This window comes from Catharus ustulatus, chromosome 1 (genome assembly GCF_009819885.2).
Source record: "Catharus ustulatus isolate bCatUst1 chromosome 1, bCatUst1.pri.v2, whole genome shotgun sequence".
NCBI classification, from domain to species: domain Eukaryota; kingdom Metazoa; phylum Chordata; class Aves; order Passeriformes; family Turdidae; genus Catharus; species Catharus ustulatus.
The window spans coordinates 70290364-70307017 of NC_046221.1; the positions used below are offsets into that span (position 1 = coordinate 70290364).

A 16654-nucleotide genomic window follows, 5' to 3' on the forward strand; every position below is an offset into this window, starting at 1 on the left:
CTGAGAGGTTTGATGCAGGGAGTAAGAAACCTAGGTAAAACTGAGTTCTCACTGTGAAAGGCTTTCCTTACCAGAAGGTTTCAAATCACTAGTGTCACCCTTGCAACTAAGCTCCCAGTTCACACAAACTGGAATAAAGTTTTCAACAGCTAAACACAAATCAAGTAGTACACATCATTTGGTGGGCAGGTTAAGGTAGAGCTTTAAAAGGCAAGGTTCCTTTTTAGGCCATGTCAGCAGTGAAGAATGTGCAGCACACAGAGGAAGAAAGGGGTTAGCATGACCTGATCTAAACTTCTCCTTCCTCACTCTCCACAAGCGGCTGCATTTCAGCAGCCTTGTAAGCACTGATTTGTAAAGCAATCTAACTAAGTAAATACTAGCACTATGGCTAGTACTGAAGCAAAATTGTTTCAGTTGCAAAAAATAAAATCTCAAAGTCCACCAACACGGACCAGTCAGTCCTACAGGTGGACAGGTGGGTTCACAACTAGCAAATATAAAAAAAGGGATGGAAACACAATAGAATTACAGAATATGCTAATTTTTCTTCAATGAGCTCAAAACAGTTTCTCTGATACCGGTCACGAATAAACTGATGGATGAATCCTAGTCATCATCCCAAATCAGGAGGCAAGTATAGGAAGTGGGCAAACTTTATTGTGGGTAATATCGCTCAAAAGTGGAGCCTAAAGAAACACCCAGAGTGAGCAAGGACGAATGTCCCTTGTCTCAAGTTGTATTCACCAAGGTTTTAGATACACAGGGCATGCTTCAGGCTGCCATTTGTAGGGAGGAAGCAGGGAGGCATATTAAGTGGGGGGATACAGGGACATTGCTCATGGAAACCAGCAGTATATCTGGGAAGGAAAATGGCAAGAAAAGAGCCATTTAAATAGGCAGTTCTCAAGCAATCAGGATGGAAGTAACTGAGCCAGACATACTAACAACCTCACCAATCACAGCATCTTCTGACTGCGACTTGCCAACATGGAGAAAGTTTCACAAAAAAAGTCGCTGCAGAATCACAGCAGCACCTGGAAATTTTTAAAGCCTCTCCAAGTATGTCTTACAGCAATAAATATCTAGGCAAATAAAGTATTTTTGGCATGTACCTGTGATAGATGTTAACAAGGCAAACCAACGTTTTAAAAAGCATTTATGAATGTTGCAGTTAAAAGTATGGAACAATTTCTGCATAATACTGGATACTCAGATTAGGACTTCCTTGCTATTTCCCTTAGTACAAGTCCTAAATGATAATAAGCGAAAGCATAAAATCAGAGGTTTAGAAAATCAATTTTTCACCTCCTCTCCAACAGAGCATACAGATAAACTGCAAAACTCACCATTACAACATACCAAGAGTCAGTACAGGTTCAAAGAGCCACAGGACAAACTCACAAAAAAAGGATTCTTGAACCTAAATATGTAACTACATAAATATCCCTTGGCTCAAGGGATTCCAGAAACTGCATGTTGTTGGTAGAGTCCATTAGGAAAGGATAATTAATAGGTGCCCTCTTGCCATACTCTCTTTTGATAAATCCACATTGACCAGCATTTTGGGCATGACAAGCTTTGGGTCTGACTTGGTATTAAGACAGAATCAGGACTCCCTCTGGTTTTGCAGGCAAAAAACGCAGCATGACTTACACCACAGAATTTAGCACAGACCTAAAACACCTGCTGCAACAGATCCAGAGGCATTTCTGTCAGCTTGAGGAGGCATTCTGTGCTCTGAATCCAAGCTTCACTGGAGAAGCAGGTACCAGGAACTGCTCATTCCAGGACAGGGCAGTCCTGAGGAAATGTCAAAAGAGCTGCAGCTTCAACGTGATTCAGGTCAGGGTGATTTCAGAGGTTACAGTAGTACCAGGGTTGTCATCCCTGTCTGACGGCCAGTGGTTACTGTGCTTGCAGCAGACACGTCCAACTCCAGAGGTGCCCATAATTGAAGTTCTAACTACCACTCAATTCAATTCAAACACAGCAAACTCTGAAGTGCTCTGCTCGGGAGGAGACACGTCCACCCTTCTGCCTCCTCTGCAGCATAAACCAAGCCCTTCATCTGGGGTCAGAGCAGAGCAGCAGGACAAGAACCCTCCAGAAAAAAATTAAGTTTTTTCTGCATCAAACATCTGCCTGAGGTTCTCACTCAGCCAGTGAATACAGGCATGCTTACTTCCAGGCCTTTGGATAGGGAGAGTGGTTAGAGGCTCACTTGTGGACCACCTCCACCAGAACAGCCCAGTAAAGAGCCAGGCCTCTTGCTGGTACTGTCACAGGCCATATTAACTTGTCACCTTCAATATGCATCCAGCAGAGTTCAGGTCATGGATTTGTTGGAAGTTCATCACTTATTCAGGCTTTTGTGTGAGAGGTCATTGCTGTCAAACTGTCTGCTTTCACAAGCACAAAAGCTCATGCTAAGATGTAAATACTCACAGGTGTTCCACCAGGCACTCAAGATGAAAGTCAGAGCAAATATATTAGTCCTAGCCATATTTTACAATGCTGGTAGTACACGGATATCATCTGTGAACCGAGGTTCTTATGTGGGCTCATCTGCCTAGACAGGAAGCTTGATCTAATGATGGAGACACAGGACTAGATTCTCATCTTTTGGGCTCTTTTTCTGCCTCTCTTACTGTCTCCCTCTGTGACCGTCAATAAAGAAATTCTTCATGCCACTGTCCCAATTGAAAAGAATGTGACTAGATGCTTACTCGGATACATATGAGGGCCGTGACCCTCTGTCATTTTTCCTAATTACTACAAGAATTCTGGAATGATATGGAATGAAAAGTTAATCCAGCTGGTAAAGTTAACCTGAGTTACCAAAAAGCAATAGCCTTATAAAAAGACCACAACACCCTCCTCCCCCAACGCCTGTATTTCACTGTTTGTTTTTCAAGAGTGAATCTCTGCAACTTATTATTACATAGCCCTTGATGGAGACATCATTTTGCAAATTCAGCTTTGCAAGAAGCCCGGGTAAGCTGGCTCACCCCTGTCGCCTAGATTTGCGTGCTGCTTACCACTCTGCAAGCAATTCAAGCACGACTTCTGTGTTGGGATAACACCACAAGACCAGCAGCAGGACTATGCTGGCACAGGCCTACTGGGAAAATCAACTCCCCAGCTGTGGGAAGAAGCAAAGCCGGCAGAGGCTGCAATCACCACGTCACCCTGGAATCCAGTTTCATGTCCAGTCCAACCTCGTTCTGTGACTGAGCTGCACAGTTCTGGAAAAGCTGGTATCCTCTTCCCTCAGCACTTCCAGCTACACGTCAGGTTCTCTTGTGACTCCTGGAAACTGCTATGTTAGCTATTAAACTGGAAAAAGCCATCTTTGGCCTGAGAGGCACTCACATTCATCCAGTTCAGTACCTATGACAGGGGTAATTTTGCACTGTGCATCCCACACCAGGGAAGTCATGAGACAGGCCCCCCCCTCGCCCTTAACCATGCAGAGGCATCTCCATCAGGGAACCTGGTTATCAACATACCAGGAAAGGCAGCTTCAGTAAACCTCGTGGGTGACACGAAGTGCCGTCTCTCTGGAACAACCAAGGGGAGTGGAAGGAAGCTGCGAACAACTGTGCTCTTCTGATGTGCATTCCCTTCCTCTGCTCGAGCACACGCAGGAGGCCAAGTAAGCACACATGACATGCTCCCTGCAGGATGCCACATCCTGCCCTATTTCAAACAGCATCCCAAGGCAGGCCAGATACTTTTAAAACACAGTATGATTTTTGACGGTATGATCTGTCACAGTGTGACAGGTTCTCAGAGACAACATAGGGACAAAGGTGGGAACAGCACTGACAGATTTATCCAACACTGGCTAACTGTTCCTAGCCACACTTCTCTTAGAAGGAAAAATCCCAAGCAAACAGACATGCTGCAGCCACATGCAAATTTAACAGTGCATATTCTTTCTGCTCTTTGCTTTTAGTAATTTGTTTTAGTTTTATGAATTTCTCATAACCCTCACTCACCGAAACCCTTCCCATTCCTATAGAAAGCAGAGGTCTGTTTAGAAGAGGGGGGTGAAAAAAAGAACTGTGGAGGTGGTTTTATGTACTGCTTAACCTCCTCAAGCTGCTCTCAGCCTTGCTCCCTGTCACCCCCCACACACGGTGCTGTGTTTTAAGGAGCGCTGGTTATGCTGACATCAGTGAGGCTCCAGAGGCCATCTAGGCAGCTGTTCCTGCTCCTGTGTGTGGCCACGAGCCAAATCACTCTGTCTTTTTGGTGATGTTCCCTCCTGCCAGCTACCCCCATTTCCACCCACACATCTGCAGATGGGGCAAGGTGGCCACTGGCAGCCTCTCCAAAGAAACTTCAAGTGGGAAAAGAAGACTGGCAGCTTTCATTTCCTACAGTCAGAAATGGTTGGTGACTTTTGACAGCGTGCTGTTGACTGAAAGAACTGCAGCTTCTCTTCCCAGAGAGGCAAAGACCAAGTTGCCCTTAGGACTTTGTCACCTAGAGGAGAACACCACGTGCTCTGCCCTTCCTCTCCCCACTGCTCTACCCTTCCTCTCCCCATGTGCAGGGACAGCCCACCAGCATCAAGAGACTGCTCTGCACAGCTGTTCCCCTGCTTTAAAGCAGATCCATCCATGGAGGCAGCTATTCTCCAGCCAAATGATGATAGCACAGGAGCAGAAAGCTCATCCAGACCGACCCAAATGCACAAGAGATCTCCCAGGAACAGGAAAGGGGAGCCAGTGTAGCACTTTTTCTTCCCTCTAGTGCTCCCCACAAGGGCAGGAAGCAGTGTGATGGCAGGAGAGGTGTGCCAGGGCACCTCTTGGCCCAGCCAGTCCCATGCAGGCAGATTTTAGGCAGCTGGTTCTCTGCAGCCAGTAATCCCAGCGGCGGGGTGCATCCCTGTGCTGAGCCACAGCCAGATCCGGGGAGTGAAAAGGTGACAGCCAAGCCGACTTCACATACACCCTCAGAGCCTGCAGCTCAGACCCCATGTCAAGATTAGGAAAGTATGCGCACACAGAGAGCACATGAGCTGCTGGAGTACTTTCATTTAACTCTTGCACACACTGTGAATTGAAGAAGCTTGGCCACGTTTCTGGCCACTTCTCTTCAAAACCAACTCTTCTCAGGCTGCAAGAGCAGTGATAATTCCTTGGGCTGAGCAATGCCTCCTGAAGAAGTTCAGAAGATGGTGAGATGAGTTTGGAGCTATGGCTCACATGGGTTAAAGATTCTGGCTTGTGTCATAAATATTTTTTCTGAAAGCTAAAGGCAGGCCCCAATCCCGAAACACTCCCCTAACTTTTGCCCATGCCATATTTTGACTTTAAAGGAACAACCTGCTTAAGTAGAATTATATTTGTGTTTAAAGTGTCTGCAGGATCAGTGCTTGGCTCAGGCTAGACTCTTCAATGACATACGCGTGCACACACACCACCCCCCCCAGCAAATTCAGAAAATATGTTGTGAGCTGTTAGAATAAGACAAAAAAATAACGATAAAGATGGTAACTTCCACCAAGGCATGTTTAAAATTTACATGTGTCTACATTCGAGGATGATTCACCAGTGCAGGAAAAATAGAGATGCCTGAGGGCTAAGGCTGGAAGCACAAAAAAGGCTCCTAATACTCAAGTTATCTGGGCACAGGGGAGTCCCAAAACCAAACAGGTTTGTACTATCAGCACCAGAAACACTGATGATTCTGGGAGTCATGCTTTTAGTTTTATCTCTTCGAAAGAATAAGAGTTTAGGTACTGTAATGTTAGCAATCCTATAATGCAAAGAAACACTCCTTCAGCCACAAAACAAACTTGACTCTTCACTTCTCTGTACTGAGCACAAAAGCAGCCCATAGAAACACAAGTTTCCCTGGAACAAACCAGTCAAATTCACTCAAATCTTCCCAAAGCACAACAGGGCAGAACCCATTCCTGTTCCCAGAGCTTATTACAGTAACATGACTAAACATGCTCAGCACTCCAATGTGATAGGATGCATCCATTTGCTGATGCCAGAGGAAGATGCGTGTCTCTTCTACATGGCACTGCTCTCACAGGCTGCTTTTCAAAAGATGTTTTGAAAAGCGACCTGCTGCGTACATTCTTAACAAGTCATAGTATCACCGGCTGTACAAGTGTTTGACCTCTACTTGCTATGCACTGTGGACAAAAATCTGACATCAGCTTATTCCAACCTTAGTAACACCAAACTGCTTCTGCAGAGCTGGTTGGAACAGACTCCAACGCACCGATAAACTCCCAGACAGACCCCTGGAGTGCTGAAAGTGCAACTAGTTTAGTACATGAGCCCATGTGTTTTAAATTTGGGTTGGTTTAATCCAAGTAAGTAACCTGATTAAAATGGGAGTCTTCTCTGGAGGTCTAATTTCTAGATGTTTCCATTACTCCATATGCTTTTATGCTATATAAATATAATGAATGATACATACATCACTTTTGGGATGATTTAAGATTTCAGTTTAAAACTTCAACACAAGTCATTCAAGGCAATAGAATTAAATTACTTTGTGAATGGTAACAGCCAGCAACTGCAATTCATATCAGTCTTGGGAAGGTGACATACTGAGGGGGTGACATCTTTCTATTCCCAGTTTCTTCTTCTAATTTCCTAATTTCAGAAGCCTGACAATTGTCCCTTTTACATACAGACCTAAAGCAAAAAGAAGAGAAAAATATGTGATTTGATTGGTGGTTTAGAACACATATGAAAGCTAGGAATGTATTTGCTTCTAAACCAAACAACCAGAGGCAGACCCCTGAACATGTGTATATACTGCCTAGAAAATAAACCAAAAAATAACCTGTCCCCTCACGTGCAAAGCAGGCATTTATGAGGGCTGCCCAAATGCTGCTTTGCAACCAAAGCTGTCTATTTATAAGGAGACACCTCAGCAGGAGCAGTGCAGGTTCCCAGCATGCCTCTACCTTGGTATCTGGAAAGGATCCACTATGGGGTAAGAAGATAGTTATAATTAAACATTTATACTGAGGTAGTGCTGTGCAGGTCGGTTCTACAGTGTGTTAGGTGGCTTTTCAAAACTCAGTAATTGAATGCTGATCCCTGCCCCGAAGAGTTTACAGAGTAGGAAATCAAAGCATAACACTTGGCATCTGTATACCAGGAATTAAACAAAGACCACCACCAGTTCATTTCCTGGGTCTTTGGACTAGGCAGCTCACATAAACATCCATTACCAGAATACTGGAAATTTTTAAATCAGCAGTCTGGACTTTCCTAATCCACATCTGTGCAGTTCTGTTTGAATTAGTAGCTGGGACAGTAACTACAGCATGCAATTTGCACATGCTGCTGGCATCTTCTTGTCCAGTGTAGATTATTTTTGGCCCAAATACTTTTTAGCAATCCTTTTGAAAAGACAGCGAGCACACAAACGGAAACATTTACTGCAAGTCAGTCGATTTGGGCCGTGCAAGCACCAGAGAGGCTGCCAATGCACGAGGTCGAAAGTCAGGCAACAGCAGATCCTTCTGTCCTGAATCTCCAGGACAACCCCAGGGAGGCATCAGCACATCTCCAATGCAGTGCTAGCACATGTTGGCTCTGGGGCAGAGCGTGGCCATGTGCAAGCCTGTGGCCTATGTGGCGTTGCAAAGCCACTAACCCACATCTCTTTCTATGGAGACTCAGTTACGCAAGGGTGCAAATAAAAACTCTGGCCCCAAACACACAGGGGCCATCTCTGTCCCAAATCCATCCTCGGGGAGAATTCTCTACATTCCCCTTTTCCTGCAGGGAAGGACAGGCCTGGGAACGACAACTCCTCCTCCTACTCACCAGACAGAATACTCTCAAGAAAGTAAAAGAATAACCTCTAGGTTTTAAAAAAAGGACACAGCAATGGCCACACTTGCAATGATGCCCAAAACCTGGATGGAAGAATTTAGTCAAAACAGACTATTATATCACAAATTCCATTTGCTGTTTATCAAACAAGCTCCTAAAACAGATGCACTGACTGTAACTACACCTGTAGGAATTTCAAACACCAAAAAGTACAAAGACACTATTAGTATTTCAGTTTTTTAAAGTTTCCTGGCATCTTTCATGCTATGAATTCTCAAGAGCTTTCAGCTGTATACACCCCACATAAAATCTTAGTCCAGAGAAACCTGAAAGAATTTTGCTGTTGATTCAAATGAAGACACGTTTTCCACTTTTACCTACTACTTACGTATCTATTGATTTTTTAAACATGGAACAGCAACTGTAACAGGGCACGATCTGCATGATCTGTGTTCACCTTATCTACTTCATCGTTCTGTGAACACCTCAACGTTGGTTTGCTGGCTTTTGAGCATTTAAAATAAGTAACCTTACTAGGTATTTCTAACATTTTTTTTTTCCTCAAGGGAAAAGGGAAGCATGGAAAATCCTCAGTCACTAGATTTAAAGAGCTTACAAGTTCCGAAAGCTTTGCAAGTAGAGATTGGAAACTGCTTGAAACTGCAGTTATTGAGGCCACAGAGTTTACAGAATCCACCAGATCCTTCCTGAAGAGTTTATAATCTGCACGGCTTCCTCCCAAGGTAACCGGCATCCACTCTGAGGTATGGATCATTTCCCTCACCCCTAAAAATTCACCCCCTGCTTTGGCTGAACACGGTAGCCACTACATACTCGGCAAAAAGACACTGCCATTTTGCAAAAAGGAGGAATGGAGACAGAGGATGGAGAATATTTCTCCCATAAAGTGTAGGCAACACTGATATGAAAAAAAATTCTCCCCCTTTGAACAAAGTCAGTTTTCAACAATAAAGCAAATTTACACCAGGGCAACAGGGGCTCTGTGATACAGCTCTCTTTAGCCTTTTACAACATGGGCAGTCAGGCTCCTGAGAGCGACAGTAAATCCTACTAAGCAGAGAAGACACCTATCTGCTGTAAAGGCTGTGAAGTTGCTCCAAGACTTCTTCCAGAAGCTGCCAATGACCACAGTCTTGAACCTTACTTGGAAATGCAGTAGGATGTACTTAGCAACACCTGGCTGGGCCATCTGACAAGGAAGAAAAACAAGTGATACCTGCAGTGGTTGGAAGAACAGACCAAAAGAAATATACTCGATGACTAAATGCAAGAAGTAAGTTACATCTCTGTAGAGAAGCACTTCTTACTGCACTCATAGCTCTTCCCCTGGAAAATACAGTCAAGCCTCACAAATGGAATCCCTTAGTAATCCAGCTACAGCTCTCCTACAGCTGGCTTCTGTGGCATGCGCTTCCACTTCCTGAACCTTTAGTGTCTTGCTTAGAAAGCAAGCCTCCTTCTGCAGCCCTCCCTCCTCCCACCCAAAAGCATAAGGAAGGACACACAGCTAAATATGTGAGTTGTGCTGCAAGTTATCCACCTGAAGACCAATTCAGGATACCTTAAAGCTTTTGGGGAGGAGGGGGTGAAGCACGTGAGCATATGCACAAGACGCCACAGACACCCTGTGTGTTTCCTCCATACACTGGCAGCTGCATCAAATCAGAAAAAGATGCACGCTTGAATGAGGAACAGCACACAGGTATTCATGACCTAGCCATTTCTCATGTTCTCAAAACACAAACAGCAATGAGACATGATGAACTTAATGAAGAAAATAGTTTCTGTAGCAAAACCAGGAACTTAAACAGGCTCTTCCCCCTACCCAAAACTGTGAGTGGTCCAAATTAACAAGTATGTAGTGCTGTGTATTGGTGCAAAATCCAAAGCAGTTCTCCCTTGTCCAAGCTCTAATGTTACCAGTGTGAAGGAGTCCAGCCTGAACACAGCAGTGGAATTTATTGCTGTGATGCAAGAGCTCTGAGCAAAGCACTCCCAGGTACTGATACACCTGAACACTGACATCACCTGCTGTACGAAACAGCACTAACAAGGGCTCCAGTTAAATGCAGCTAATCACACACAATAAAAGCAAAGGCCAGCTACACTTCAATGTGAACATTTTGTTCCTCTCATCTTCAGACAGGAAGCACATACCTAAATTAACTAAAAAAAGTTTGTCAACGGCTGATCATCCTCCATTTTCAAAGGACAGATGATGCAAGCCCCCATTCCTAAAACACCTACGGGTACATTTGTGCTGTTTCAAGAAAGCACATGCTAACACCTGTTAAAGTATCTACCAGGAGATGCCAAGTGGAGAAGTTCTACATGTATGAGAGGCTGGCAATTCCACTATTAATCATAAAATATCTTTATCTTTTAGAACCAAATTAACAAGTCACTTGGTACACAGCACAGAAAATTTCCAAGATGCTTAACATGTTTTTTATCCAGAGTGGCTTGGAAGTCCAAATTCCATTTTTCAAAGCTGACAGAAATTACACTGGGAAGTCACTTGACCATTGTGTGCAAGCACCTTTCCCATACTTTTTCAGAGCCTTACACAAATAACATCCCTTGTGCAAATGATCTTCAAAGAAATTTCAGACAGCAATATGTGGGGATGTCTTCTTCAAAAGGAAAAGGATCTCTCGAAGTTCTCAGATTATATAAGTAAATAAGATTAAACAAAAAAAATTTACTCAGGTAAGTTAGATGCAGGAAAACGAAAGTTGCATTCCACATGCTTCTACAGGAAGACCTGCAAAGGAGACAGGAGAGGTCATCAAGGCCTGAAAGGCCTCCCTCTCTAATGGTCCTTGGAATACCTGTTTTAGCTCAGAAGCCTAACAATGCCCTAGGGGATTTTGACAGTTTTTCTTTTCCCTTGTTGTAACACCTCTGTGGATGACTGGGACTCTGCAGATGAATCCTGCTGTTGAAACAGCTGCCTCTCTCTACATCTTTAAAGAGGTATTCAGATTCCCTTAGCCTTACTTAGTTGAATCACTCTGAATAAACAGTCACCACCCATCAACTATGTATTTTTGTAAAGCACCTAGTCAAAGGCAACCACCTTTATTGATTGCTAGGCTGGCCAACCTGAAGGTTGAAATATTATTAGGGAGGAAAAAAAAAAGCAGGATACACTTGAAGGCCTGTGTTATTTCTGAAGGAAGCACAGGCCCAGGCATTGCTCAGTGACATCAGGACAATTCCTCTCTGACTGCAGGAGGCTGCTCTAACAGGTTTCATACCAGCACAGCCACAAGCCAAGTATCCCACTGACTCTTCTCCCTTTTGTCCAGGCCCTTTTCCTTGTTCTGACCCTTCTCCACCACAACATGAACGAGCCACCCAACAGGAACTCAGAGCATATGCCCCAGCTGGCAATTATTTCTACTTTCAACATTTCATAATAAAGCATTAGCACAAGCTCTAAATAAGTTCTGTCACCCCGCTCCAAGTAAAATGCTGAAGGAAGGAGGGTGAGATGCTGTGGTACTGCTGTCTCAGAAGTTTGTACTCTTTTAAGTCACTGGCCCTCAAATGTTGCTATTCAAAACAGAGTGGTATAGGGTGAGGTGGAGTGAACACCTTCAGGTGGGAAAAACATCACTGGCAGACATCAAAGATAAGCCATCATCAGATTTCTTGCACCAAAGAAGAACAAAGAGTCAATGCTCCTGAAATTCCTGTTCAGAAGTACCCCAGAACAGAGCCAGCACTTCCCACCTCAGCCAACCTCACCTATGTTCATTTGTAATCAAACGCTGATAACCAAACCCGGCCTGCCAAAGCTCTGCAAGTTGCAAGTCCGTCCTGGCTCCACACAAATACCTTAACTTTTCAGTGTATCACCAGAGTGACATTCCCAAAAATACCCAAGTCCTGCCTTTGAAATCACTGCCTGTAAAGATTTTTCTAAATGTCTGTGGGGAAGAGGGGGAAGCCACAGCTCCCACAGGTGCTGGTTTATGTAGGATATTAAAAAGAAAACAACAAACAAGCAAACAAAATAAAACAATGCACACAGAGAACGGATTCCTCATATATCTCCCCAGAGAAAATCCGCTTTGACAGCTGAACAACAACTAGTCAAGTCAAATTTCCCACCCCAAAGCAAGAAAAAAGCTGTTGCGCTGTCTCAGAAGGCAATTCCTTCTCACCCTCAAAGTTTACATCTGCTCCTTAAGAGACTTTCCAGCAAAGCTGCAGGGTACCTGAGCAGTACATCCATGATAAAGCTGTTCTCAACACGAAGCAGTTTCTGGCCCTTTTCCAAGTTGTAGAATGCTGTTGAAAAGGCATATTTTAAAGCTGTAACCCTATGACTGTCCATCTTGCTCGAATTCAGAAAGGAGGCAGAAAACAGAGAGCAATAAGCATTCTCACTACCTTCAGGAGAACAAAAAGCAGCACTGCCATGCTCCTCTACAGACAATTATCTCCCAAGAAAGAAACTACCACATCAACAAGGCACCCGTCACAAACTGGTCTAGTAACACAGTCCAATAATACACTCATTTCAAAACAACCTTTATCGTGCTGAAAGAGGAAGACATGATTTCACATGTTTTAAGAGTGTACACCTAAAACAGAGATTTCCAAACTTAGGCATCATTCATCAAAAAGTTAAAAGGGGCTTTTTCCACACATGCATAGATTTCAGACTAACAGGATTTACTTGTTTTCTGCCTGTTCCTGGGGAACTTCTGCAGTTTCTTTTTTCCCAAGACTGTCCCTACAGGCTGCTATCCAACATACATCAGATGCTCCTGGAGCAACAGATAACCCTGAAAGGACATTTGCAAAGGGCACAAATCAAGGGCCTGATGTTTGTAAAATTTAGGCATACCAGGGCAGGGTAGAATTACTCCTGTATGTAGGTAATTTGAAAATTTGACACAGTACCTTGGAAAGCTTTACTTACACATCTAAGTTTTGGGGTTTTTTTCCTGATGTCTTACTAGCAAAAGGTGTATTTTAAGTCAGTTAAAAAATTACTGCAACTTAAAAAGTGAATCCTTTTCAAAAACACTCAGGTTAATTTTAGCATCCTTCTGTTTAGCTGCTTAGCAACACTTATCCTATGACCTTCTAAGCACCACCTACTTTTACAAGGGATAATGAATATAACCAAAGGGATTTATCTATATGTTTTTAATCTATACAGTGTAAGTGCATCACCAATTTTTATTTAAATGAGAAATCCAATCCCACTGAGAGCAATTCAAACTATTTCTGTTTAAGAAGAAAGTTTCACAGACTAAAGTCAAGCTACTATTATGACTCTAGTGTTACTTCAACATAGGCACAGTGATATCCTTAAGGAGTGAGGAAAGCACTACACAGGTCAATGTTTGCACACTTTGGGAAACACTGCACTTATCTTTGGTACCAAAAGAGATCACACATACTACTGACAGGTAATGAAGAGATTCAGTTTTCCCAGTTTTGAAGTTACTTCCCAATCCTCAATCAAAAAGAAACGCCATTTTGTCAGAGGGTCACTGAATACTGTAAAGAGTTAAGAACGGGATCACAACTTGGGTGAGCAAGGTCAGAGTAAGATGCTTCATTACACTGAAATCTGCAAGTGAAGCTTCGAACACCCAGGTCCATGTGGGAAAAAAAACAAAACACCCAACCAAAAACCTAGAAAACTATATAAGCCAAATATATATAGATATATTCTTTAGCATTGTTAGTTCTCAAAAGAAGAGTAAGAGTAGCTACATATATAGTCGCTTCTGATGAGCAAACAACAATTTGACAACTAGAAGCTGTGAAATGAAAGCAGAATAAAAGTTTACTCCATTGCACTTAAAGGATGATGTTTTTCAAACTACGTGAATTCAGTTCCAAATACGGATGCCAGGAGAAGGAAGGTGAGGGAGCAAAAGAGGCCACACTCGGTCAGGAACAGCTGCCCTGCAGCATGAGAGGCTGGATGCGTCCCTGCCGGCAGGTGAGGGAGAGCCTTGGTACTCTGATTGATTGGATGATGGATTCATGCTGTTTCTGGGTTTCTAACAAACAAAAGGGCCTATTCTTTCCTGGATGTACCCAACTCCAGTTAAGGCTAATCGGCATTATGCAGGCACACCAAGCAAAGACTATATACCCTTAAGTCTTCAAAGAGAAAATTAAAACCTAAAACAAATATGGCTGGCCTGACCCTGAGTCACTGCATCCCTTTCACGCACGCTGACCCTGTGGAAAACAGGAACTGCGGTAACAAAACTCAGTGCTTGTGTCAAAACGACCGACCTCAACGAAAAAACTTCAGCCATCCTAACAGCTGTCTGCTGTGCACTGTAGGGGTGACAACACGGCGTTATTTAGCAACTGCTCCTGTTGTTAATAAGCAATTTCTTTTCCAAGGCATGGGGCTGGATGTTGGAATGGTAGGAAACATCCACTGCATTCGCTGTCTTTCCTAGACCACTGCCCCCAAATCACACTGAACTAGGTGTTTACTTTCTCAAATAAGTAAATACACTTGATCTTATCTCCAAGAGAAAACATGCGAAAGAGGGAGTTGGGATTAAAACTGAATGGTTGGTATCCCCCCCGCCTTCCCTCCAGCAATGAGCCCGGTGGCTCCCGGGCAGGATGCTGGCTCTCGGCGAGCAGGACCAGAGCATCAGCTGCGGGCCGGACAGGGCGGCGCGGCCGTGGGAGGGCGGCGGGGCACGGAGGCGCCCGGGCCTCCGCGGGGTGCGCAGCCGAGCAGAGCGGCCCGGGCAGGGAAATGTGCTGAGCCAGGAGAAGCGCTCTCCTCCTTCTGCGCAACCCCGCGAGGATGCCGGGCAGGCGAAGACATCGCAGCCGAGAGGTGGAACGGGGAAAATTATTTAAAAACGAAAAAAGAAGAGAAAAATCAAGCGTGCGTGCGGAGGGAGGTGGGGGAGAAGTGCAGGGAGAAGAAGCCAAAGGAAACTTATCTGCGACATGACAAAGTTCAATCCACCGCCCTCCCTCCTCTGGTGAAAAAAAAAAAAAAAAAAAAAGTTGCAGCATCTCGGCGCGCCCCGCTCCCCGCCCGGCCCGACTCGGCCCGCGACCCCCGCGCCCCCTCACCCAGGGCGGATGAGGCGGGGGATGCCGAGCCCGAGTGTTAGGAACTGGGCAGGAGGCACTGCCTCGCATCCTCAGCGCGGCCCCCGCGGCGCCGCCGGGGGTGTCCGGCCCGTAGCAACGGCGATGGGGAGGGAGCGCAGTCGCCCAGAGACGGGGCTCGGCCGGCTCCCATCCGCACCGGGCACCGCCGGGGGGGCGGCAGCCGCGCCGCCCCAAACTTTGTTTTCACCTCAGACACCGCCACTGCGGGACGGGGGTCACCTCTGCCTCGCCGCTCCCCCCCCACGCCAAGATGGGGCTGAAGGGGGCGAGGGCCCGGACACCCCTCCTCAGCTTCGGATGCTGCCCGGCTCCTTCCTGTAGTGGTGACGCCGCCCAGGCGTTCCTGCCCACCGCTGGCCCCGCCGCGTAGGGATGTGTTCCTGGCACCGCACAAAGGCAGCGGGACGGGGGGGACCCACGGGGGGCAGCGCCCCCCGCCCTCCCTGGGCACGGCTCCCCCCGCCCCCACTGCGCAGGCCGGGAGGGGAAAGGACACGCACGTCCCTACCGGGACGGGGGGGAGCAAGGCGGGGGGGCAGCTGGAGAAAGTGGAGGAAAGGCGAAAAAAATCAAATAAAGTAAGGAAGAGGGGTAGAGAAGAGGGGGGAGAGGTACCGCGGTGCCGAGGAAAGGCAGGCGCGGCCGTCCGGCCCCGCCGGGGGAGCGGAAAGTCAGCGGAGAGATGCGCGGCGCAAGCCGGCTCTACCTGCGGAGAAGGGGCGCCTTCATCCCAACTTCCCAGCTCCGGCGCGGCCCTCCCAGCCGGGAACAGCGGGCAGCGGCCGCCGCGGGACCCGCCGCCAACGCCGGCAGGAAAATAAGCCCGAAGGAAAAGTTAAAAGGCAAGCTCGGGAGACGAGGGCGAGCCGGGCTAGAAGATGTTGCTTCCTCGCAGCCCCATCCAAATTGTGGCGGTGGCTGGTTAAAAATAAACTTTGCAGCAGGAGGGGGGGGATGATCTGGCCGGATTCCTGAGCTCAGACGGTTTAATATGGATGAGCATCAGGTCCTGAAGGCAAAACGCCGCGGCTGGTGCCGCTGGTTGGTAGAAAGTCTGCAACAGGGAAGGGAAAAAAAAAAAAAAAAAAACAGGAGCCGCGGAGGGAGGAGAGGAGAGGGAGGAGCGGGGGAAGGGAAGAGAGGCTGCACGAACTCATCATCATCTCCACCGCTGCCAGCCAAACTTTTTTCCTCCTTTTTTTTTTTTTTTAAAGGAAACTTTTTCCTCCTTCTAACAAGCATTTCATTTTTTAAATAAGTCGCACGACCAGCCGACACGCTGCAACGTCCTCACCCCCGCGCCTGCCCCCTCCCAGAAGTTTATTTTTCCTCATCTTTCTTTCTGCCCACCCTTAAGAAAAAGAAAAGAAGAGGAGAGAAAAAAAAAAAAAAATAAATAGATCCCTCCGGAGTTAAGGCACGCTCCTGCCCTTTGTGAGGGAGCGCGGCGGCCGGGCAGCCCCGCGGTACTTACGCCGGACTTTGCTGGGGCTGGGCTGCTTGCGCCGCGACATGCCGGGAGGATGGGCCGCCGGGGGGGCGCGGGGGCGCGCCGGGGGGAGCGCGCACGGGAGGGAGCCGCAAACTTGTTCCGGAAAAAGGAATCAAAATGGCGTTTCTGTGGATGTGCAAAGTTCATCAACTCCGCTCTAACTTCCCGTCCTCCGCGCCTC

At 46.2% G+C, this 16654-nt stretch overlaps 1 protein-coding gene across 1 annotated transcript in view; it reads right to left on the reverse strand.

Annotated features, from left to right (window-relative positions):
• Positions 1-15716, reverse strand: part of RREB1 (ras responsive element binding protein 1) — a 122239-nt gene extending 106523 nt beyond the window's left edge. Inside the window, exon 1 of the mRNA XM_033051088.1 lies at positions 15688-15716. The gene's annotated coding sequence lies outside the window, so the exon portion shown is untranslated. The remainder of the gene's footprint in view (positions 1-15687) is intronic.
• Between the last annotated feature and the right edge of the window lie 938 nt (positions 15717-16654).